Below are 19,308 nucleotides of genomic sequence, written 5' to 3'. Positions count from 1 at the left end.
GGACCTAAGAACCCTGCCAACGCGTGACAGGGCTTGACGCATGGCTGAACGGAGACAGAGCGCCATCTACTGGCGACGGGAAGAAGGAGCGTCCTGAAGTGTCCTGCGCTGCTCCTGGCAGCAACCCTCCATCTTTTATTGAGCTACTCCTCGAAAAGAAATGATAAATTGTATAAGCTTATGATACCCCTTCCGCCTTAGCTCTCCTCCCCCAGTTAAACTTTAGAAGAAAACACAAAGGAAACATTCTTAGGAAATAACTGGATAGCAGGTATTTTGTCCCTTTGAGGAGGGGTATGGGGTAGCCTGAGAACCTACTTACTTTTACCTGTTTGGTAGGGTTCATGCCGGGGACTTCGTCTCTATGACCTCAGCTCCTCTGACTAAGGTTGCTGGATACCTGCAGGCTCAGAGGGTGACCTAACACATAGGCAGAGTGACCTGGAGGCCCTGTCTCCCAGGGCTATCCACCACACCTCCATCCCACTACGCAGACTCTGCATGAAGGGTTGGTTTTCCATCCACTCTGGCTCTCCCTGCCCAGCAGCACAATCATTTAATGTTCACTCCCCTTGCTGCCCTCTTGATTTCTGAGGAGGGTGAGGATCCTCTACCACTCAGTGGTTCCTGAGACATCTTCACAGTATTCAAAGAACCACAGGATTACCTGATTCAAAGAGTTAGCATAGGAAAGCCTGAGCTCACCCCAAGGCCCTAATGAGGAACAGCTTTCTCACTATCAAATTGGAAGAACAATACAACATACCACTTTCTGTGAGGTTTCTGGTGTGAACTCTGTTGAAATCAGAAGCCATTTACAGAAAGCACGGTGACCTGGCTGGAGGATATGACATGAGCACAGGGCTTCTCTAGGGTCCCCAGCATGCCCTTCCCCAATACTCCTGTTTTGGGAGGCCTGCCTCACCCACCCTGCTTCTCAACACAGTCCCAAGGGGACTTCTTCATGGCTGGGTTTTCCATGACCACCACAGACTTGGGCAGCCATTTCAAAAGGATGGAAGTGTGATGATGATGATGATGATGGTGATGATGATACAGAAAACAGAAAAAAAATATTTTCAAAGGATTTGATGACAATTTTTGAAAAATCAGGCAAAGGACTCTGTATTTTCTAGATTATCCCATAGGATTGAAATCTTAGCTCAGAACTTTGTAGAACATAAGTTCTCAGTGGCGCCTTGCTCTTCACAGTGCAGTCTGCCTCAATTTCTAAGCAAATTCATACTTAATGTGGAAATATGGAAAGTATTCATCTTCAATGAGGCCTTAAGTGGCCATCTCAGACGCAGAAGAGCATAACTTGAGCAGGTCCAGAATAACCACCTGCTGTAGTTCTCAAAAGTAATATGATTCCAAGATGGTGGAAGTCTTGGCCTGTGGCCCCATTGTCCTTTCTTCCTCCACCATCTTCCACATCACCCTGGCCATACATGGGCTTCAGCCATGTGTCCAGAGCAAGGCTGGTAATTCCAAAAAGTATCTGCATTCCTCTGCATTCCTCACATGTGAGGAGCAAGTGTACCCTTATATGAATGAGCATTCATGACAAGAGCATGGCCAGGCCAAGGACACCAATGCCTCAGAACCGTGGAAATGGGAAGGTCTTGTCCAAATTAGGCTCAGAGGAATGGCAAGGCCTTCCCCCTTGAACCAGTGTAGATTTTGACAGTGTGTGCAGTATCAACCACAGCTTGCTCCTCTAGGATGAATATGGCCTGGGATTGGTCCCTACAAAGACTTCCCTACCTCGATTAGCTAATCTTCCTCCCTAGTCAGTTGTACACAAGAAACAAGTTGAGTTTCCAGGCTGCTGTGCCTTTCCACTAGAGTGCAGCCCACCAGATCTTAGCTTTTCTGTACATGTGTCTACTTTTTCTTCATTTCCTGTCATCCCAATCGGGTCAAAGCATGAAGGTCTAGGCACTCAAGCACAGGCTTGTTTTGTACTCGTTGTGGATCCCTGAGCTCAATTCCTGAACGATGATGGATGCCTGCCTGCCTGGATGCTCCATCTCTCTGGTTTGGACTCCTCCGGCTTCACTTAAATCTCACTTTGAACTCTTGGGTATAAATGACTTTCCCAGGTTGAGATTTCTGACTCTTTGCAAACTTTTAGATGCCCAAGTACTTTGAATGTAGAAGAGCTAAATGTGAAAAAAACTTCAATGAACAAATTCATAAATACGTAATACTGATATTCACAGACCAATGTGACTTATGGAACAGGATCCGTAGCTCTCCAGAAATAATTCATCTCTAATGTGTGCCTGGTCTCAGCATCTCCTGGTCCTATTACCTTCCATTCTCAGTACTTTTCTAGAGATGTGTTAATGCTCCAGACTTCCTCCCTAGAACCTGGCCCATTCCAGCATGCAAATATGGACCTAAACTTGGGTCTTTCAGGAGTACCACCAAGTCATAATAGGACAGCCAGAGCTCTAGTGAGTTTTTAACTTATGTTAGCTATGACATAGACAGGCTCGGGCTGAACATCCCACCACACCCTCATTTGAGATCATCATTTAATTATTATAGTAACTCTGTAATGACACATCATCTCCATTAATTTACGAGTAAAGTAAAACATAGTATTGTTTATTTGTTTATCCAAAGTCACAAAGTGATATGGCTACATACTGAATTTGGGGAAGTCCAGAGCTCAGATCCTTATCCTCCTGACTATACTGACTATCCATGCTGGGGGCACTTCAGTGGCCATACTGCTTATTCGACGTTTTTTGTGGGTTTTTTTGCCACGATAAAACATTATGACTAAAAATATTTAGGGGAAGAGAGGGTTTATATCACCATTTAGGTTACAGTCCACCATTGAAGGAAGTCAAGACAAGAACCCAAGGCAGGAATTTGAAGGAAGGCCTTCTTGCTTTTCCATGCAAAAGGACCTCTAGCCAGGGAACTTACTTCACAGCCAAAGAACAGCAGGAACCATGGAGAATGATGCTCGATAGCCAGCTCACTTGCAGGCTCATGCTTTGCTAGCTTCTTTTATACAGTCCAGAACTACCTGCACAGGGAATGGTGCCACCCACAGTGGTCTTCTCACTCCCATATTAATTGACCATCAAGACAATCAAGACCCCAGAGACATGCCCATGGTCCAATCTGATGTAGGCAATTCCTCTCAGATGACTGTGACCTATGTCAAGCTAACAGTGAAAGCTAACCAGGACACTAGCCAGGAAAGAAAGTAAAAGATACTTCAGCAAAGGCGCAAACTTACACCAAATATGGAAGTACAAACACAATACCACCTAGTTCACTTGTCTGTTCTGTGCCCCATCAATGGTAGCTCATTTGGATCTGGGAAGAGACAGTGAAGATCCTTCAGTTGCAAGGGAAGGTTGAGGCAAGGGAAAGACAAATGGATGAGTAGCTTAAGAACTGGAAGAACGTGATAAATACAGCAGGCGTTCCTATAAAAAATGAGGGGCGGGGAGAAAGAGAGCAGAGGGGCTGGAGCTATGGATCGGTTGGTAAAGCACCTGCTGCACAAGCATTGGGACTGGAGTCAGAATCCCGTGTGGGGAGACCTGAGGGAGGAGGCAGTCTGGAATGGCTGCTGAGCTCATGCTGTTTGACTGGGTAAGGGGTAACACCTTTTTAGCAAAGGTTAGGAAAATAAACTCAGGTGCAAGCTTAAGTCAGGGAGGAATGGAGTTGACAGCTTACTTCTCCTTGGCTGAAAATGCGAAATGATTCGGTATGCCATCCCCCCAAGAGCACACACGACATAAATGATAGAGCATTTACAAAATTGCAAAATGATCTGAAAACATTTCAGACCTTCAGAAATTTCCCTTTACCCAAAATTTGGTTATATTCTCCTCACAGGATTATTCAAATACATCATGAAATGCACAGCATTGCTGTCACTTAGATGATTCCATATTCTAACTCACACATGGACACAATTAGCCTTCCAATAACTGGGGTTGTCCTCCCAGCCAGCAGAGTCCAGGAGGCAGAGGCCCATCTGTACTCCAGATTCCTGTTTGTCTCCCCAGAGGCTTCCAGGAGACCTGGCTGTGACAAGAAATTCCTGCCAGGCGAGTCCCAGGTGTGGGAAACTTGCACAAACATGGTCTGTACCTCACTTGGGAGGGAGAGGGCCAGCTGGGCCTTGTTCAGAGGGATTTAGAATTGAGACCACAAGTATGATTTAAAGCAGGCCACTTCTGGAGTAAAAGAACCACAGGATGTAACGTTGGGATCATGAGTGGAATGATTCCCTAATGTTGGAAACATGCATCCATGCTTCCCCACAACTTCAGTTGGCTGCCAGTGGAAACAGCATCAGGTATGACCTGAGAAGGAGAATTCAGAGAAGCTCTAGATGTGATGGGAAATTTGAGGCCAGTGACAATAAACTTCAGACCCACCTACATGGATAGAGTAGCCTCAACTCGTGGGAAAACGGCTCAGAGACTCACATTAAAGTTTCAACAATAGTCTTTCCTGCCCCACTCCAGTCCACATGAGAGCCACACCTGTGGAAAGAGCCTCCCTGCCACGGTGTACCCATGGCCATTGAATACAGAGGACATCCTCATGTTCAGGACAATTTAAATGCAGCTAGGAACTTGGTTTTGCTAGCAAAGAAAGGCCAATTCTTCCAGTAAAGTATGAATTTTAAGAGAACAGTGATTTTTTTCAATAAATATATGTTCAGCACAATGCATAGACATGAGCATACTGTAGCAATTATTTTTTTGAAATTATCTTTTATAAATATAAGCTTTAAATATAGTTAGCCATTAGATGTTTTATTTCACAATCCTACATTTTAAATCCTGGGTTTTTTTTTCTATTTTGACATATTGGACACTTGTAAAAATCCACTACACTATTTAGGTTCTCACAAGAATGGCAAAAAAAAGTAAATAAATAACCTGCTGCTAAATATAATTTTATGAAGTACTCAGAATTCTCTTTACTCAAATCCTCCCAGAAACTTCTCTTCGTGTTTCCTAATCAAAGCAGTCACTAATTCATCAATTCACCCAAACAGCTATTCTAAGGAGCATTCTAGACTCTACTCTAAGCCCCTGCACTCACTGGTCCACAGATCTATCACTTCACCATAATGGGCTGAATGGGCTCCCATATCCTCCAGTGGAGAGTCACTATAAGCACATCTCTTATCAATAGGTCAGCATCAAGTGATACAATGTTGGTAGTCAAAAGTAGATAGCTTCTTCTCCTCTGTGTGTGTGTGTGGCTGTGTGTGTTTGTGTATGCACATGTGGAGTCCATAAATTAACACTGGATGTTTTCCTCTATCTCAGGCAGCATCTCTCACTGAACCAGAATGTTTAAAGCATCGGGCCAATAATCCTTTTGTCCAGAACAGGTGTTATCCCAGAACTGCCACATCTGGCTTTTATGTAAGTGCTAGAGATTCAAACTCTGGTTCTCACGCCTGTGTAGGAAGCACATTACCCACTGAGCCAGCTCCTCAGTTCTGAGATCTCTTCCTGTTTAACTGTAGAGTTTTCAGGTAAATAATACCAGATCACCACTGCTTCTTTAGTTACCAAACATCTAGCAAGAAAAGGAAGGAAGGAAGGAAGGAAGGAAGGAAGGAAGGAAGGAAGGAAGGAAGGAAGGAAGGCAGACATGCTGGCAGGAATGCTGGCAGGCATCCAATGACAAGTCAGCCACTCATTCTCAAAAGGTGGTCCCAGGTCAGCAGCAGTTTAGGACTTTTTTAGAACACAAGGTATTAGGATCTAACCCTAGACATACTGAATTATAAGCTCAGGATTTGGACCAGTATGTTAAAAACAGGCAATCCAGCAGAGTCTGTGTTCATCAAAGTTTGAGAGCCATTGACTTCAACCCTGCTCTCAAACTATAGCCTTTTATATTAACTAGGGAAGCTTACTAAAACATAGGTCTAGTTTAGTAGTTCTGGAACAGGGAATGAGCTTCAGTATTTCTAACAAGCTCCCTGGTGGTGCCAATGCTGCTGATTCCCCAACCACATTTTGGAATAGCAAAGGTTCAAACCACAAAAAAAAAAAATGTGTAATTTGTTTTAAAAGTAGCCAGAAACAAACAGTTCAGAACTTGTTCTGTGGCTCAGTGACTTCATCATACACTTACTTCTACACTTCTTTTCCCTCCCAGAGTCCTTGACAGAGTTCCCCAAAACTGAACATGCCTTTGTCACAAGCCTCACAGGACACCCAACACTAGTTCTACTCTGTCTCTTTCTCTGGTCCTTTGTGTCTCAAATGATGGCTAATCTCTCAAGAAATCAAAGCAGAGTCATTTTCCTATGAAAAAGAAAGTAAGTAAACAATGTGTTCCACAGACTAAAGTAAACCCAGTCATACAGTTGTGGACATGGGAGACTATAGAAAGCACATGATGTTCAGATTGTAAAAGATCTTAAAGACCATTCCAAGGATTTTAGAGTTTGCACCATGAACAGTAGTTCCCAAACTGGCAATCCATAGAACTAAGTCCACAAGATCGACTGTATGGAATAAAGACAGAGGCAGTGAAGGGAGTCCCCCATGGTCAATAAGAATGGATGCCATAGTACCCAGCAGACATCTCCTATGAATAATCTTAGAAGCCCATAGTGGAAATAAGCACATCTACAACTTATTTGTTCTTTTTCTATGTTTTAAATTAAGATAAAATTATATCACTTACCATTTTTTCTTTCCTCCCTCCAACTCTTCTCATGTCCCCCTCTCTCCCTCTCAACTTGATGGCCTCTTTTTCAGTATGTATGTATGTATGTATATGTATATGTGTATATATATATATATAGTGTGTGAATAAATATATATAATGTATCTTTTGATTATATATATATATATGAGTGTGTGTGTGTGTGTGTGTGTGTGTGTGTAACCTGTTGAGTCTGTTTAGTGTGGCCTGTGTACATATGTTTTCCAGGACTGACAACTTTGCATTGGATAACCAGTTAGGAGACTCATCCCTAGGACAGACTAACTCTCCCTCTCTCTGCATTAGTTAGTTGCTTGTGGATTTTTTGTTTGTTTTGTTTTCTTGTTTTTTGTCTAGGGGTGAGGACTCATGAGATTCCCCCTTCCCACATTAGCATATCTAGGGATATTATTGTTCAGGTCTTGTTTAGGCAACCATATTGCTAAGGTATCATGGGTTTATCCTTTCTGTCATTCCATGAGATAAAATCTCACAACAGCTTTCCTGGGCCTCAGGTTCTTTCCACAATGCTCTTTCAGAATGCTTTCTGAGTGCTGGGGTTGTGTTACAGATGTATCCGTTGGTACTAGACACCCCATGATCTGACATCTACGTGATGGCTGGGTGCGGTTTTATGCAATGGTCTCTGTCAGTTGCAGACAGAAGCTTCTCTGATTGTTTTCCTTTTTACTCCAGTGTCATCAAATCTTTGAAAACTTTATATTGTCATACAAAATTACCATGTTTTGTGACATTTTAGGAAATGCACTTAAGGAAGTAAGTTGCGTACTTAGTGAGAAAAGATGCCTAAAGGAAGAAAATTGTGTCACCAAAGCAATACAGTGGGAAGACTAATTCGAAGTTCAGAATACATTGAAGAGAAGGGCAGGGGAGCCATCAATAAGAGAGTTTCAGAATGAGTAGAGACATAGTGTGCAGATCAAGCAAGGAGGAAGAGCGAGAAGAGAAAGGGAGTTTGAAAATTAATAGTTACATGGGAAGAGAGAACTTACTGACTGAAATTAGGGAAAGAAAGGAAATTTTCTTAAATTAGTAGCAAGTTTCTGACTAAAAGGATCATTTCTTGGCTGGGATGAACTATCAGAGTGTGAGGGTGGATATGATTTCAGATGTGGCCATTTTATGTTCACGATTTCAAGTAATGTGTCTCTCTGCATTCCTGGTATCCTGCTCATGGTTGCATTTCAATGAAAGTGTTTTACAAAGGAGAAGGACTCTAACATTGACCTGCATGTAAAACATGTAAGGAAAATGTGGGGACTCATTTAAGCAGAATAGTGTTGACCTTGTGGAAAAGCTTCAGAAAAGCTAAAATTGAATCATCTTGGCTTTTGCACACCATCTCAGTCTAAATTTACATGCAGAATGGGAAATTAAAGGTCTTGGTAGCCAGAGAAAGAAACGATGGAGAAGGAAGACATCCTTCTTCAAACATTGACTTGCATTCTAGACAAGATAAATGGGGAAGTCAAATAACCAAAGGAGATAAAAATAGTCATCAGTAGTGCATGGGGTGGAACAGAAAAAGCTAACATAGTGATTGAAATTATGTCAAGGGGAAAAAATAGAGAAAACAAACGCCAAAATGCTAAATGTGGGCAGGAATTTTAAATATACTTTACATGTGCAATATTCGGAAAGCTTATCATTTTTCTATGTGGGGAAAAAATCTCCTCCTCCTTCTCAAGAAAGAGGAGGGGGGAGAGAGCGCTTTTAAAATTGTCTTAGGCTTGTGGAAATCTATTGTCTGCCAGCATCAGACATGGTATTTACTTGAGTCCATATTCAGCCATGTACGGGATTTCAGCACTGCCACCTAGTAATTTAAAATGACAAGAAAAATAATATAATGGATGCATGCCTGATTTCTCCTTCTCCCATCCCACAATAAGGGTGAGGTGCCGGAAGACTCCTGATTATTCTCTCAGCAGAAGTTGAAAAAGACTTCCGTGTGAGGAAAGAGGATTTGAGTTCCACTTGGATGTTTCCTTGCAGGACCTGGAACACATGGATTCACTCCCCAAAAAAGAGAGATTCAGTCCCCCAAAAGAGAGGCAAGCTCTGAAGCCGTTTCGTCCAGAAGTCTGGACTTGTGGTGGCATGGCCTGAATATTTGGGTTGACATGTTAGGAGATAGGGAATTTGACAGCTGACTAGGTCCTGAGTGCATTGAGAAAGGCATTCTCACAAAATAGCCTGTGGGAATGTGTTGTTCCTTCCACCTTGTGAAGAATCAAAGGGAAGTCACCATTTGTAAACCAGGAAATGGGCCCACACCAGACATTTAATACTGGCACCTTGATCTTAGACCTCAAGTACAACGAGGAATATTCCAGCCATCCATAAGCCACCTGTTTGTTGTCTTTTTGTTACAGCAGCAAGAACAGACTAAGATGAATCTGTCTCATGCTTCCGGTTTCCCTACAGGGAAGTGTTCAGAGTGCTGGAACCAAGTCCCCCCAGTCACTGATGGGATGCTTTTAGAGAAGCTGTGTGAGACCCTGTTGGAGCCCGAGTCTTCACTGTCCCCAAGCTCACACCCTGTCTGTTCTGGCCTGGAGTTTTCTACCTAAGCAGTGAATACACTCACCGTTCGTGGGAAGAAATCCCAAGACTCCAGCTCAGTCTGTCTCCTTGTCTGGGAACTCTTCCCACTGTCTGCAGTTCTCCTTTCCACCCAATTCTGACTCCTTGGAGAGACATCCACCATCCACCACCACCCCAAGTAAACCTTCCTATTCCACCATAGCCATGAGACGTGCCAAGTGTTCCACACAGCCACGAGATGTGCAAAGTGTTCCACACAGCCATGACATGTGCAAAGTGTTCCACACAGCCACGAGATGTGCAAAGTGTTCCACACAGCCATGACATGTGCAAAGTGTTCCACACAGCCATGACATGTGCAAAGTGTTCCACACAGCCATGACATGTGTAAAGTGTTCCACCACAGCCATGAGACGTGCAAAGTGTTCCACACAGCCATGACATGTGCCAAGTGTTCCACCACAGCCACGAGACGTGCAAAGTGTTCCACCATAACCATGACATGTGCAAAGTGTTCCACCACAGCCACGAGACATGCAAAGTGTTCCACACAGCCATGAGACGTGCAAAGTGTTCCACACAGCCATGACATGTATAAAGTGTTCCACCACAGCCATGACATGTGCAAAGTGTTCCACACAGCCATGACACGTGCAAAGTGTTCCACCATAGCCATGACATGTGCAAAGTGTTCCACACAGCCATGACATGTGCAAAGTGTTCCACCACAGCCACGAGACGTGTAAAGTGTTCCACCATAACCATGACATGTGCAAAGTGTTCCACCACAGCCACGAGACGTGCAAAGTGTTCCACCACAGCCACGAGATGTGCAAAGTGTTCCACCATAACCATGACATGTGCAAAGTGTTCCACCACAGCCACGAGACGTGCAAAGTGTTCCACCACAGCCACGAGATGTGCAAAGTGTTCCACCACAGCCATGAGATGTGCAAAGTGTTCCACCATAACCATGACATGTGCAAAGTGTTCCACCACAGCCACGAGACGTGCAAAGTGTTCCACACAGCCACGAGACGTGCAAAGTGTTCCACCATAGCCACGAGACATGCAAAGTGTTCCACCACAGCCATGAGACGTGCAAAGTGTTCCACCACAGCCATGAGACGTGCAAAGTGTTCCACATAGCAACGAGACGTGCAAAGTGTTCCACACAGCCATGACACATGCAAAGTGTTCCACCACAGCCATGACATGTGCAAACTGTTCCACCACAGCCATGACATGTGCAAAGTGTTCCACCACAGCCATGAGACGTGCCAAGGAGAGAAGAGAACTAAACCTAGAAGAAAATGAGGTGGATGACATGTATGTAAATCACAGCTCTTTGCCTTAAAAAGAAACTGCATGTACATAAATACATGCACATACATACAAATACATATACACACAAAGATATATCACTCCCAGCAGTGATAATGACTGCTAATATCAAAAAGGGAACATCCTGTCAGACTGTATTAATGACGGTAAACACCATCACCTATGAAATATTCTCGCCAAAACATATCAAATCTGAATGTACTCGAGCCTCACCTTCTGAATCCTGTCTATAGGAAACACTGGCCATGGTAACACAAGGAGATCAGCAACAAAATCCAGATTTTCAAAAGCAGTACTAGACAAATGATCACATTTTGTCAGTGATGCAATTATCAGGAAAAGAGAAAGAATGTTGAGGGTGGTTTTTATTGAGACTTGATATATCCATAGATTAAAAGGCATAGACCTTTAAATCCTAATGCAAACTACTTGAGAATGACATGGAATGTTAGGAACCTGTCTTGTTCAGGAATTAATTAAGAGCTCTGAGGACCTCATTTGAAACCCCAAGCCCTTAAATTCACACTGGTTCTAGCAGTAAGATCCACAGCTTAGGGATATGCTTCAATGTCACTTTCCCAATGGAAGACAACAAATATTAAAAAGGAGATGTGACCAGTTATTTAAGGATAATTGTCAAAATATTAAAAGTGTCATTCTTTACCCAATATAAAGTTAATACATATCAAAGCTTATATTCAACCCATTCAATGATGAAGAAAATGGATGTGTGTGTGCACACATGGGTGCATGTGTGCGTGTGCACACATGTGGCGGTATTGCTTCAGACTTGCAAAGCTGGCTCTCATCTTATAGGGAAACAAATATAGTATTAACTGCATGTTGTCTATATGAAGAGGTCAAGAGTATCTCTATTCATCAAAATTTACATGCATTACTCTGGACAGAAATCATTTATATACACCTTTAACAAATCCCCATCCCCCCGGTCCATGTTCTAACAGCCCAGGCAATAGAAAGATAATCCCCAAATATCAAGACAGGAGAAATTAAAAATAACAGTTGGCCCAGATGCCCTTCAACTGAAGAATGGATAAGCAAAATGTGGTACATATACACAATGGAATACTACTCAGCAGAGAAAAACAATGGCATCATGAGGTTTGCAGACAAATGGATGGATCTAGAAAAAATCATCCTGAGTGAGGTAACCCAGACTCAGAAAGACAAACATGGTATGTACTCACTCATAGCAGGATACTAGACATGAAACAAGGATGACTTGTCTGCTACTCACATCACCAGGGAGGCTACCTGGAAAACAGGACCCCAAGAAAGACACAGGGATCACCCAATGACAGAGAAATGGAATGAGATCTACATGAACAGCCTGGACATGAGTGGGGGTAATGAAAGGCGAGGGTTGAGGGAAAGAGAGCTTGGGGGAGCGGGAGATCCCAGCTGGATCAACAACAGAGAGGGAGAACAAGGAATAGGAGACCATGGTAAATAAAGACCACATGAGAATAGGAAGAAGCAAAGTGCTAGAGAGGCCCACAGAAATCCACAAAGATACCCACACAACAGACTGCTGGCAGTGGTCGAGAGACAGCCCGAACTGACCTACTCTGGTGATGGGATGGCCAAACACCCTAATTGTTGTGCTAGAAACCTCATCCAACTACTGAGGGATCTGGATGCAGAGATCCATGACTAGGCCCCGGGTGGATCTCTGGGAGTCCAATTAGTGAGAATGAGGAGGGTTTATATGAGCAAGAATTGTTGAGACCAAGGTTGGATAAAGCACAGGGACAAATAGCCAAATGAATGGAAACACATGAACTATGAACCAATGGCTGAGGGGTCCCCACTGGATCAGGCCCTCTGAATGGATGAGACAGTTGATTGGCTTGATCTGTTTGGGAGGCATCCAGGCAGTGGGACCAGATCTTGTGCTCATTGCATGAGTTGGCTGTTTGAAACCTGGGGCCTATGCAGGATTGTTTGGCTCGGCCTGGGAGGAGGGGACTAGACCTACCTGGACTGAGTCTACCAGGTTGACCTCAGTCTGTGGGGAAGGCTTTGCCCTGGAGGAGATGGGGATGGGGGGGGGGGTTGGGGGGAAGGTGAGGGGGACGGGAGCGGGGAGAACAAGGGAATCCGTGGCTGATATGTAGAACTGAATTGTATTGCAAAATAAATTAATAAAAAAAAAATAACAGTTGGCATACAAAGGTGAGTTGGAGAAAACTCCTTGACTTTTATAGTACCTAGGAATTCAAACTCTACATGGAGCCTCATTTTTATAACAAAGACTGAGCCAATGATACTACCTAATGTTACTTGCCTATCTGTAAACCTGGTTATTGTAAAGCATGACTTCTTTTTCTTTTTTGTGCGTGCATCTTCCTCCCATAAACAAATTAGTTATTGTTGTGGAATATAAGGTGTGTTACTTTTGTTTATGTTTCATTTGTTTAGCTCTGTGAAGCTGCGTTACTGTGCCTGCCTAAACACCCAATGGTCTAATAGAGCTGAATAGCTAATAGCAAGGCCGGAGAAAGGATAGGTGGGGCTGGCAGGCACAGAGACTTTATAGAAGGAGAAATCTTGGAGTAAAGAAGTAAGAAGGAGCCAGAAAAAGAGGAAGACTCTAAGGGCCAGTCACCCAGCTACACAGCAAGTCACAGAGTAAGATTTACAGAAGTAAGAGAATGGAAAAAGTCCAGAGGCAAAAGGTAGATGGGATAATTTAAAGTTAGAAAACCTGACAAGAAACAAGCCAAGCTAAGGTCAGGCATTCATAATTAAGACTAAGCCTCCATGAGTGATTTATTTGGGAGCTGGGTGGCAGGCTCCTCAAAAGAGCAAAAATAAACAACAACAAATTATATTGAAAAGATAAAGATACCCTATAAACAGATTATTTAAGACCTCATTCAAAAGAAGACTCGCACTGCCGGTGGATATGTTCTAGGGAGCTACTAATAGATGCCTCTTTCTCCTGAGATTAAATACATAGTATGAATGATAAACCTTGTAAAGAAAAGTGGAGCTGCATTAAGATACATAAAGGGTGGCCTGTGTCAGACTGATTGTTCAGAGGACACTTTTCTGATGAAGTGACTTTCTTGCTAAAGTTACTTTTCTATTGCTTTGGTAAGATACCATGACCAAAGCGACTTGGAGAAAAAAGAGTCTATTTGGAGCATACAGTTCCAAAAGGTTGGAGTCCATGGCCATCATGATAGGGAGCATGACAGCAGGCATGGTGATGGAGCAGTAGCTGAGAAGTCACATCTTGAGACACCACTGCAAGGCAGAAAGAGAGAGAGAGAGAGAGAGAGAGAGAGAGAGAGAGAGAGAGAGAGAGAGAGAGAGAGTAGGAATGGCTTGAACCTTTTGAAACATCAAGGCTAGACACCTCTTCCAACAAGGCCACACCTCCTAAACCTTCCCAAACAGTTCTACCAGCTGGGGAGCAAGTATTCAAATACATGAGGCTATGGGGGCTATCTTCATTCAAACTATCACAGTAACATATAAAGAAAAAGAACAGGCCATGGGCCTCTTATCAAAAAAAAAAAAGAGTTTAACAGACATAAGGAATAATTACCTCAAAACCTAGAGTTACAAGTGTTTAAGAACAGCAAAGAGAGCAAAGGTAGAGAATGGTGGGGCTAGGAACAAGATTATGGAGTACTTGTGACTGTGGAAAGGGTCTTTGGGGCTTAATGCTGATGAGATGGGAACCCCTTGCAGACACCGTAAACAGAAGAACAGAATGATGTGGCTTAAGTTTGTTTAAATTAGGGGCTGAGCATGTTTAGTGGAAAGGTTTTATTTTTACCAAAACTGTAGATCTTACTGGACCAGGACACAATGGAGTTGGTGAAGAGTTTTCACAATGCCACAGTCAACACGTTTGTTCATAAATTAATATACAGCATGAAGGAAAGATTGAGAGACAACTGAATTTTTAGCCTGGAATTATCACTTGTTGAGAACTAGGTTTTTAAAAATGCATCTTGTCGAAAGAATTAGGAGTTTTAAAATATTAGGTGGGTTTTAAAAAAGAGGTTATGCCTAAGAGTATATAAATGGAAATCACCATCATGTGGATGGTATTTAAAGTCATGTCCTTTATGCATTTGAGGTTTCCAAGAGGAATTTTGTCTTGAAGTCCTTCCCAATTCACAGAGAAATGTCAGTGTATTACCTGAAAAAAAAAATCTTGTAGCATAGATAATCTTTTACAACCACCTTAAGTATTTCAGTGAGATAAAAAAAATAAACATTTCTATCCTGACAGATAGTATTCCAGCTAGATGATGTTAAAAACTTGCGATTTAATGAAAATTTAGAACAAAACATTAACATCTCCCTTCTTACAGCCCTTCTCCACTCTATGATGCATATTTTAAATGTTTGTGCTCTGTTTTCAGAAGCATACTACAAGACGTATCAAAGATACAGCTGTTACAATCATCCAGTAAGTATGCATAAAGTATTAATTAGTTGTTACCAGTCTGTAGAGTTGCTAAAACAAATACAAGGCCACACATCAGAAAATTCATGTCCATTTCCATGCTGTTTGTTTATGTCATGTCAGCACTTCATAAAGTCTGAATTTACTTTCGACACTTGAAAAAATAATTGGCTTGGGAGCAATTAATTAGACCAAGGCAGGTCCAATGCTTGGAGTTCCAATATCTGCAACATAATGCAATTCATCACAAACAGTCATACTCAAGACAAAATGGAACTTAACATCAGAAACTGCTAACCAGTCTACCATTAGGAACTCTCTGCCTCAACAATCCAAATAAGGTGCTTGCTCCACTGTAGCCAATCAAGTCCTTTCTGTGCTCGGCTCTGATCACTCTTTAACAATCTTAATTGACAGTGTTGTATAACCTATGCGAAAAATTTGAAAAGTGTTTTATTGATACTAATAAATTTGAAGTTATTTTATAATTTATACAATGCTCCTTTGAATTTGGTGTTAAAATTCCACATTGACACAAGCCAGAGAATTTATTTCTCTGGGATATGGTTCTGAAGTGCTTATTTGGCTCTGAAGTCAAATTAATGCTTCTAAAAAGTATAAAACATTTTAATCAGTGTCAATGTGAATATAAGAAATAGTCTTGGTACTCAAGTTTGTTTTTAGAAAATACAGCTTGGAAAACTTAAGCATGTGAAATTTCAAACAGAAATACTAATACAGAGAGAGTCTTGCCAAAGTTCTACATTTAGAATATAAATTAGGATGAGCTGTAAATACAAATGATAGAAGATCTCAAAGATAGGAGAAAATGGACTAATGCTTTTGTTGACCAAGTGTTAAATGATAGCACATTGATAATATATTAAAATTGACTTTGCATGTTTATTTTTGCTTTTTTAGTGTTGCTACTAGAAAATTTAAAATAATCTACATGGGTTGAGAATGTGGCTCAGTGGTAGAGTGGGTCCTCAGCATGTAGAGAGCACAGGGTTTAATTCTCAGCACAAGGTGGGAGAGGAAGGTGGCCTTAGTGTGAGTGTCTAAGTTTTTATCACTACAATGAAACACCATGACCAAAGAGCAAGTTGGGGAAATCACAGGGGCTGGCTCCCCATGGGAGGCCTTACCTTCTTGTAGGAGGGAATTGGGGGATGGGTTGGGGGGGAGGCTAGGGAGTGGGAGGAGGGAAGAGGGGGAATCTGTGATGGGTATCTAAAATGAATTTCTTAATTTAAAAAAAAAAACAAGTTGGGGATGAAAGGGTTTATTTCAGCCTTACACTTCCAAATTGCTGTTCAACATTGAAGGAAGTCGGGCCAGGAACTCAAATAGGGCAGGAACCTGGAGGGAGGCAGGAGCTGATACAGAAGCCATGGAGGGGTGCTGCTTACTGGCTTGCTCCCCATGGCTGGCTCAGCCTGCTTTCATATAGAACCCAAGACCACTAGCCCAGGCATGGCACTAGCCACAGCCGGCTGGGCCCTCCTACATCAATCACTAATTAAGAAAATACCTTAGAGCTGGATCTGGTGGAGGCATGTCCTCCATTGAGATAACTCTAGCTTGTGTCAAGTTGACACAAGACCAGACGGCATAGTGAGCAACAACAAATATATTGGTCATTGCACAGCAAAGGGCAACTAGAAGGTAGTTATGTAGCTTGTATTAGATGATATGTTTTGATGGGAGTTATGGTGAATGGTTGCTTCTCGTTGCCTTGTTTTTATCCATAAAGCATTCATTTTCTATTGAGACTTTAAGTAAGACGTGGTTTTTCTCACATGAAATGATCACATTCATTCCTCCACATTAAACTTGACAGTTTGGCAGAGAGAATGGAAAGCTGAAGCACATGGATATTATTATGCTCTTAGAGAATAAAGAGGCTCAAAAAGCATGTCCTGAATTCTGTACGATGATCCAGGGGCTCTGCCTTTAACAGGAAGTCATGAAGACATCAACATGTGTGGACAAGACTTCATATGCAGCTATCATATCTTGAACAACAGCAAATATCAACTTTTCCCAATGTCCCGCGAGCAGCCAGCCCAGGATAGACTACGAGAATCTAGAGAAGGAGCTAAATAAACAGAGACAGAAGGAGAAAAGAAGCTGGCCCAAAGCAGAAGCTGGGGACTCAGGCGCAGAAGCTGGGGACTCAGGCACACTAGCCAAGTATGGCCAGAAAGAAAGCTGGAGTTAATATTAAAACTCACTATAAACCATTCATACTGATACATATTTCATGCAGTTATTATTTATAAAACAAAACCAACAGAGAAATATTGCTCAATAATATGACTTTATATATTCATGGCTTAAATTTTTAACATTTTCATGAAAATCTAAACAGGACAATTACAGAAAGATACAGGGACTGAGTGGTCCCTCCTTGTTGAGGATTAATACGGTGCTGTGAGCATGTAAAAGACAGGAATGCCACTAAAGAGCTCACTCCTCTTTAATACTCGGCTGATGTTTGCTTCTGACTGACTATGCTACACCTGGACCCAACACCTTCCCAAAGCAGTGAAGATCCACACATGGTTACTTCAGCACTTGGAATGTGTCTGTCCTAAAGAACAGAAACAGATTGCTAGAGAGGCAAATTTACACTTAACATCCTCAAAGGATTTGCAAAGAAATCGGCCTGAGAAATAGGGATTTGAGGTTGGTGGGAAGGAATCTCTGGCTTTCTATGTGTCTGTGTCTCTCTCTGTTTCTCTTTGAATATCTCTGTTTTTCTCTCTGTGTGTGTGTCTCTGTATCTCTGTCTCTCTGTCTCTCTGTGTATGTCTGTGTGTGTCTCTCTGTCTCTCTGTGTCTCCTTTTGTGTCTCTGTTTCTCTCTCTCATTCATGCTCAGTCTAAATGTTATTAGTTTCCTATCCTATGTGGTTTCTATAAATAAACATTCTTACCTGGGGGTGGGGGTCACCTGCAGTGATTCCAGGAGGATGTGTGTCATCTGAAAGAGGAAGTTAGTTATACCACCTTTGAAAAAGTTCCCAAGCAGAGTTTTACAGGCTTTTCTCCTTGTCCATCCTTTCCTCCACTCAGTTCTTTGCTAATTTAGAACCACTGGACTAGATAAATCACCCTGGTGCTTCCCAACCAAAACAGTCCTAATTCTGACTCATTGAATCATGAAATAATATAATGGATATGGCACAATATAAAGGATCCCCTGCCCACTGAACTCACTGACGTTTGACCCCAAATAGCCTGTAGAGGGTAATGAAGTTCCCATGACTGAGCATCCCATTTCTACCCCCCCAAAAAAAAATCCTAACTCCTAACCGTTTCACTTTAACTTAGGCAAATCAACGTCACCCACAAACCAGAACCAAATTAGAACATTAAACCTAGCACACAAAAACGCACCACACATTTGCAGAATAAGCACATGGAAAGTACAAAAATCAGTTTTTATTATGAAATTTGTAAGAGCCACTCGTTTCCAGTTTGGAACTGTCTTCCTTGTGAATCATCTCCTGCCTCCTCCCAGCTGTGCAGGAGGGCGAGCTGTCCCAGCCTCCCTGCATAACTCCAGTGGTAAGGAAGGGAGAGGGGCAAACGCTCTGCTCTCATCCCACTTTACTCACTGTATCAACTTCATATTTCACTGAATGAAGAGTGCACCTGCACGTGCTGTCTTTCTTGAGGACTGGAGGTCAGTTTGCAGGTAGAACAGGGTGGTCAATGACAGGCAATTCAGCCAATGGGTGTCTTAAGTTTCCCCCTGGTTCTCTTTGGAGTCAGGTGTTGCTTTATTTAAAGTGTTAAATTATTTTGTCTTTTGTTTGAGACTAAAACAACACTAAAAGTTGCACTTTAAAAAAATAGTGTCATAGATAAAAGAGATGATCTGCAAAGTTTTGCCAGGCTTTGTGAAAATGTGCTGTGACGGTACAGGTATTTTTTGTTTTTATTCATAATTTCTGTCCTTTTAACTTCCTGCCCAAGGAAGGCCATGGGACTAGAATTCCTTTTCTGCAAGGCAGATCTTAAGACTTTCAATCTCTCTCTGCCTTGGAGGTTGACCATAAAGAAATTCTCTGACCCTCCTTGTCTGGTGGTAGATGTTAAGACTCTGTTTGAGAGAGTATATGGCCTGTGTGTGGAGGAACAAACACTAGACAGACCAACAGCAGTCTAAACTAAAGAGTCTCGCTAGGTCTCACCACCCAGTCTAATCCC

The sequence above is a fragment of the Peromyscus californicus genome, unplaced genomic scaffold (genome assembly GCF_007827085.1).
Source record: "Peromyscus californicus insignis strain IS unplaced genomic scaffold, ASM782708v3 Scaffold_12__1_contigs__length_115047231, whole genome shotgun sequence".
Lineage (NCBI taxonomy): Eukaryota > Metazoa > Chordata > Mammalia > Rodentia > Cricetidae > Peromyscus > Peromyscus californicus.
This window is presented reverse-complemented; position numbering follows the sequence as displayed.